The sequence below is a fragment of the Silene latifolia genome, chromosome 10 (assembly GCF_048544455.1).
Source record: "Silene latifolia isolate original U9 population chromosome 10, ASM4854445v1, whole genome shotgun sequence".
Taxonomy (NCBI): domain Eukaryota; kingdom Viridiplantae; phylum Streptophyta; class Magnoliopsida; order Caryophyllales; family Caryophyllaceae; genus Silene; species Silene latifolia.
In genome coordinates this window covers 5,689,597-5,696,384 of record NC_133535.1, presented here as the reverse complement: position 1 = coordinate 5,696,384, position 6,788 = coordinate 5,689,597, and the positions used below count along the sequence as shown (strand labels likewise).

General features: G+C 36.9%; 1 non-coding gene across 1 annotated transcript; it reads left to right on the top strand.

Annotated features, from left to right (window-relative positions):
- Window positions 1-1,870: 1,870 nt before the first annotated feature.
- Window positions 1,871-1,977, top strand: LOC141610290 (small nucleolar RNA R71). The gene has a single exon (XR_012528193.1). It is a non-coding gene; the product is annotated as a small nucleolar RNA R71 (small nucleolar RNA).
- The last annotated feature ends 4,811 nt before the right edge of the window (window positions 1,978-6,788 follow it).

The following is a 6,788-nucleotide window of genomic DNA, read 5'->3' as shown; positions in this document are numbered from 1 at the left end:
GTCCACAGTGCTAAGTAAATAACAAGACTCTTGTAACATTGGGCTTCTAATGGTGTTGTTTTTGCTAAAGGAAACCCGGTCATCACCCACTTCCAATGTTAACTTCCCATTTTTCACATCAATTAACGCACCCGCGGTGCGTAAAAATGGCCTACCCAATATAATTGGGGTTTGTGAGTCCTCGGCCATATCAAGAATGAGGAAGTCAACGGGTATGAAAAACTTTCCAACTTTGACGGGTACGTCTTCTAAGACACCTAGAGGTCGCTTTAAAGAACGGTCCGCCATTTGCAATGTAATACTCGTGCATTTTAAAGCACCCATGTTAAGTTTTTCACAAAGGGAATAGGGCATGACACTTACACTAGCACCTAGGTCACAAAGGGCCTTATCAATGGTATATGTGCCTATAGTGCAAGGAATAGAATAGCTACCGGGGTCCTTAAGTTTCGGGGGAGACTTGTTTTGTAAGAGTGCACTACACTCTTCGGTGAAAGCAATGGTCTCAACCTCATTGAAGGATCGCTTCTTTGAGAGGATTTCCTTCATAAATTTTGCATAAGAAGGGACTTGGGTAAGCAATTCCATAAACGGGATGGTGACTTGCAAATTCTTACAAACTTCCAAAAATTTAGCAAACTTACCTTCCTCCTTGTGCTTTGCTAGACGATGGGGAAATGGTACTTGAACAATTTCCTTGGGAGGAGCATCCTCCACATCTTTCACTATCTCTTTCTCAATGGGAACACTCACCTTTGTTGGAACGGCATCACTCTCCATAGCATTAGGAGAGATTTCTTCAAGAATTACCTCATCACTTTCTTTGGGTATAGAAGACCCAACATCTTTGGCATCAAGCTTGCTCTTCCTCTTAAGCAACAACAATCGATGGGGAAATGGCACACGATCTTTAACAATAGGCTCTTCACTAGCCTTCTTTTTGTCATTTCCCCCAAGCTTAGCCTTTTTAACAACCACCTCATCATCCAAAGTCATGGATGGCCCATCATAGCTTGAACCACTTCTCAAGGAAATAGAATTAACGATTTCATGTGGTTGCTCACCTTGGGGAGGTAATTGACCATTCTTCCTTTGAGAATTAGAAGCGGCTAGTTGAGCCACTTGTTGTTCCAACAACTTGACCGCGGCACTATGAGCTTGATCGTTCTTTTGAATTTGAGCCAACAATTCCCTTTGCATTTGGATTATCATGCCCTCAAGCTTGCCAACTCCTTGATTGTTTTGTTGGCCATTTTGTGGTGGATTTTGTTGGAAATTGTTTTGTGGGGGCCTTTGTTGATTTTGATAACCCGGTGGAGGGATATACTTTTGTTGTTGAGGAACATAGGCATTTTGTTGTGGTGGGGGTTGTGGGTTAAGCACATTGTTGCTATTATAAGACAAGTTCGGGTGGGATTTTGTGTTCGGGTTATAAGTGTTGGAAAATGTACCCGGTGGATATAAACTTTGTCTTAAAGCTTGAAAAGCATTTACCTCTTCAATGGTGGCTCGACAATGAGCGGCATAATGACCCGCACCTCCACAACCGTCACAAACAATGATTTGGCTTGTTGAAGACACGACATTGAGTTGTTGGATGGAATCTTTAGCATCTCTTTCCGCCAATTGTTGTTGGAGCAAGGCAATTTGAGCTAGCAAAACAGAATTGTTAGAGGATTCTTCTTTACCTTTAGATGGTACAACTCGGGAATTGACATATTGGGCATCATGGATTGCCATGGATTCGATCGTGGAGTGAGCAAGATCGGTGTCAATTTGATCAAACCGCCCATTGTTGGCGGAATCAAGAATCCTTCGGGACTCGGCACAACATCCATTGTAGAATGTTATTGCAAGAAACCAATCATCTAGCCCATGATGTGGGCATTGCCTTTGAAGCTCTTTGTACCTCTCCCAAGCCTCATATAAGCTCTCAAGAGCTTGTTGACGGAATCCGGTAATTTGGCTCCTCAAAGTTTGAGTTTTCTCCGGTGGAAAAAACTTTTGATAAAAAGCAAGAGCCAATGTCTCCCAATTGGTGATTCCCAAGGCGGTGCGGTCAAGGCTATTGATCCAAAGCTTGGCCTTGTCCTTCAAAGAGAAAGGGAAAAGTATCTCCCTTATTTGGGCTTGAGTGACGCCCGTTTGACGGATCATGGAGCAATAGTCACAAAAATTTTGAACATGCAAATTAGGATCCTCCAAAGGACTTCCTCCAAATTGCTTCCTCTCCACAAGGCTAATGAAAGCCGGTTTGATCTCGAAGTCCGGCGCGGTGATTTGAGTAGTTGTGATTCCAGCCGGAAGCATGGCCGCGGTGGGCTTTGAGTGATCGGAAAGTTTCACCATCTTTTTGGTAGTAGATGGTGATGGTGGTGGATTTGATGAACAAGAAACCTCCTCCTCTTCAAGAACCTCTAGATCGTCTAAGTAAGACTTTCTAGCACTTTCAACTTGGATGGGTGAAGTGGCTTCTTTAATTTCCTTCCAAAAACGTCGTCTTCTCCTAAATGTTCTCTCGGGATCGGAATCCGGTGAAAGCAATTCTCCACTACGAGAGGACCTGGGCATAAGACAACAATTTCTAGGAAAATGATAAGTAACGGTCTCAAGGAACAAGTGTTCCCCAAGACAAAGAAAAACAAGATAAAAATCGACAATTCACAATGCACTAAAACCGTTTCCTGCAAGAACGGCGCCAAAATTTGATAGGCTTATCGCGTACCTATGCAAAGATAAATTCCCTAAACAACAAGTTAATGTAGCAATAGGGGTCGAACACAAGGAAACGGGAATTACTTCGTGAATTGCTATGGGTAGATTTTTATCAAGGTCGATTACGATTTGGTTTGGTTTGGTTGTTTGATGATTAATAAGAATTATGATGTAAAATTATATGATAAAAGGGAGTCTAAGGGGTTCGGATCACACATGCAAGGGTAAATATATTATCATGATAAACTTGGTACTAACAACATTGTCAATTGCTTAGGCTTAAAGATACCCATCTTACGATATTAGCATCAACCATAGACCGGGTCCTAGAGAAACTCTCGTCCATGACTAGGTCGTCCTACTATACATGCTTAGTCTAATTCAATTCCGTGCCTCTCGACTTATAGAACGAATAAACAAACTTAATCAATTGAATAGGGCCCTAAACAAAGATTAAACATTGTGGCACAAGCATGTGATAGAAGCAATATGAACAATATTATTATTAATCTATTTAATCATGTTATATACTTGATTTATGCATGGCTCCCCTAGCCCTTAGACTAGGAAAATTTAGCTACTCATACTAAAATGTAAATTGCAAACTATATTGTAAGAAATGCTAAACATGGTTGTATGATTTATATAAACTAATTGATTTAACATGTGGAGGAAATTATGCTAATGAAATGAGATTAATAATAAACTAAATAACAAAGTAAAATGCAAAATAGAAGTAGAAATACCTTAATAGAAATAACTTGTATGGAAGAAACAAAGTAGAACCAAATGCTTGAAATGTAATAATAACCAAATGTTTTAGAACTACAAGATTAACTAATTTGTAAACTAATATGAAAACTATTGAGAGATTATATTGCTTAAGGCTATTGTAAACTAAAACTTAGACGTAAAATTGGATCTCCCAAAACCCCGGAACACCTCTCCTATTTATAGGAGAGGAAAAGAAACGTAAATGGGCTAGATGCATGCGGCCCCGATCGGGGTTAGGTGGCCCCGATCGGGGTCGTGTGTTTCCGGGTATTTTCGCTTAATTCCTCACTTAATTGCTTGAGGAATCCTAAGTTCGTGATTAATGACCCTTAATGCACCCGGGTAAATGCCTTCTCTATCATCTTTAGAGCCTTCAAAGAGTATCCCATGCATGTTGGAATCCTAAGCTTTTTCATCTTGACTTGGACTTGATCATTGGGCCTTGACTTTGATTGTTGGCAACATTTGCAATTCTCACTTCAATCCATCAATTTCTCCATGCAAAACCCAATCCAATGCTCCATGCTTAGTCCAACACTTGGTCTTGTTTAGCTTAGTGAACTTGGTGTATAAAATGGTAGGAAAAAGCCTCTAAATGCTTAGATTCCTACAAAAACATGCTAAGACAAGCAAATACACTAGAACAACAAATATTAGCTTACAACACTATGATAAGTGCCAAATGACATGTAAAATGAAGCTAATATAGGGGGTGAACGTATATAAAATATGCACTTATCAATACAATAATTTTATATACTCGGTATATAGCGTATACCTTAGAATTTTCCTACATTTTTATATTGTTGTTGATGTTAGATTATTTCGAATAAATCGAATTTTAAACACTCATATTCCCAAAAATGTGATAGAGGATTAAAGATAAAGTCTAATAACATTATGTAAAAAAAAAAAAAAAAAAAAAAAAACCATTATGTTAATATTTGTCAAGATTTAGAAGGGAATAGTATTGCATAATAAGAGATGTATTATTGGTAGTTGTTGATCTCATGAGAATACATACGATATATATAATAGACGACGATACTCTAAACCCTAGACGGTAGCCGTCGTAACCTAACCCTAATGATAGTCGGCCCTAATGGGCCTAATATCCTAATAATATTTTATTCAAGTATTTTAATTAAGGGAAATTTGTAGGAATATCACACTTTAATTAGCCCCAAATTAGGGAGGAAAGGTTGAATTAATTACCACCTATACTATCAATAGGGCACATTGAGCACAATCTTGGATCGGCCAACTAATAATAAAAAATCAATTAATATATCCAATTCTAAACAAGAATCGAAGAAATCAACTTTTACCATCCAATACATGTCCAACCAATAACTTCAAGCTTCCAAAATACTCTTTAAACGGAAGCATTCAATTTTGTGGGTATCTAATCCCTAAAAGTTGAGATGCCCAACTACTAAAATTATTTATTAGCATTAATTTAGAATGGCCAACGAACGTGGGTGATTGAAATTCATAATTTTGATTGGTAACAATGTAACATGCAGTGTGGAGTCGGGATTTAAATTTTGCGGGTGGAAAAAAGTTAGCAAAGATGAACGAGTAATAGTATCAGGTAAACAGGAAATTTGAATATTTTAGCTTAAAATTTCGAAACTTTTGTACTCTACCGGGACGCTCGCCCTGATAGCCTCTTATAGCTTCTCCACTGGTAATATGCAAATATATAAAAACTCAATAATTATTTAATAAGACGGTTTTACGATGTATAACAGTCTTTTTTATATATAAAATAGAATTCCTCATATAACCCATCAGAAGTATTTAACATTATGAGACTATCTTATTTTATGATTTGTGATAAAACTTATAATCTTGACTTTCTTTACATTGAAACATAAGAGTTGTCGTGGGTCGTCCGTCGTCCCCATCATTGAACTTAATCATTTGACCTACAAAATAAGCGGGTACAAATAATGCATTTTATTTTAAGTTTTAAGTAAATTACAAAGGTAAAACCCACAAACATGCATGTCCATTTGTAAAAATTCTAACGTGAACTTAACACATACGACATATCTGATTCAAATCAGCATTTAATCACCTCGATAAAAAAAACAAAAAAATTACATGCAACTAGCTATCATCAAATAGAATTGTAGTAGATGTAGTAAGGCAAGGAACCCCATGTGATCGAGCCATATATATGCATGTTGCATGTATACAATGCAAAGAGGCCAAGATGACGAAATATATGTATCACAAATTCATGTTACACCTTCTTGATCTACTTTATTGCATCATGTCGTGGTGGTTAGGTTTGTCACGTTTGTTTTTGTGCATTTGTAATAATAAATTTCTCCCACGTTTATTTTCCCTCTTTTATGCCCTATTTCTAAAAGTTAAATGAAATACCTATAGCCAAGGTTATCGGATTTGCTGGTAGCTTACGAATTGCGAATAGTTAAAGACCGAATTCTATCATCTCACTTACTAAAAATACATATGAAGTTAAACAGTTATCAAGGGCCCTGTTTTGTTAAACAACATATTGAGTAAAAATAGTAGATTTCGCCTAATTAATAGGTTGACCAATCAAGTTACTATTTTTATGTGTTTGGTAAACAGAATATTAGGTTAGCATATTGGTCGGAATATACTATTTTTGATTATGCTGTTAATAGCAGCCTATTGTATTAGCATATTCAATTTACATGAAACCATTCTAGTTATCCTATAATCTTTTTTTTTTTGTTGACCAGGAGTATCCCCTACCGACAGCTGAAGTAATCTCTTTGGGGTACTGAAGGCAATTTAATGGGTTGACCCATCCCAAGTTTGGCCTTTTCATTCGCAATAGTCATGAATCAAACACCTGACCACTTATTTAAGAGATGAGAGTCATTACCATTCACACCAGCCAACTTTGGTCTATAATCTTTTAATTACCAAATATCCTTTCTTAACCTCTTAATTTAATTTGATAGTTAAATCTGCTACTAAAATCTATTAGCCGTATTATGTTAATATTATCCGCTATTATAAATTTGGTTCTATCACATGCCAAACAAAGCCAAGATATTTTCATTTATTTTTCTAGTGATCACGCCCATGTGGTCCAAATAAAGATATTATATCCATTTCTCCTCTAAAAAATCTAATAAAGGTAATAATAACACAACAATACAACATTGCATGTTACTTGAGGACACAATCACACAATGCAATAGAGACAGAGTCCTAGAAGCAAACTTCGGAGAACCTTTTTAAGTTTGGTAAATTCTCATTTAACACTTGTATATCTAGTTTTAGGCTTAAAA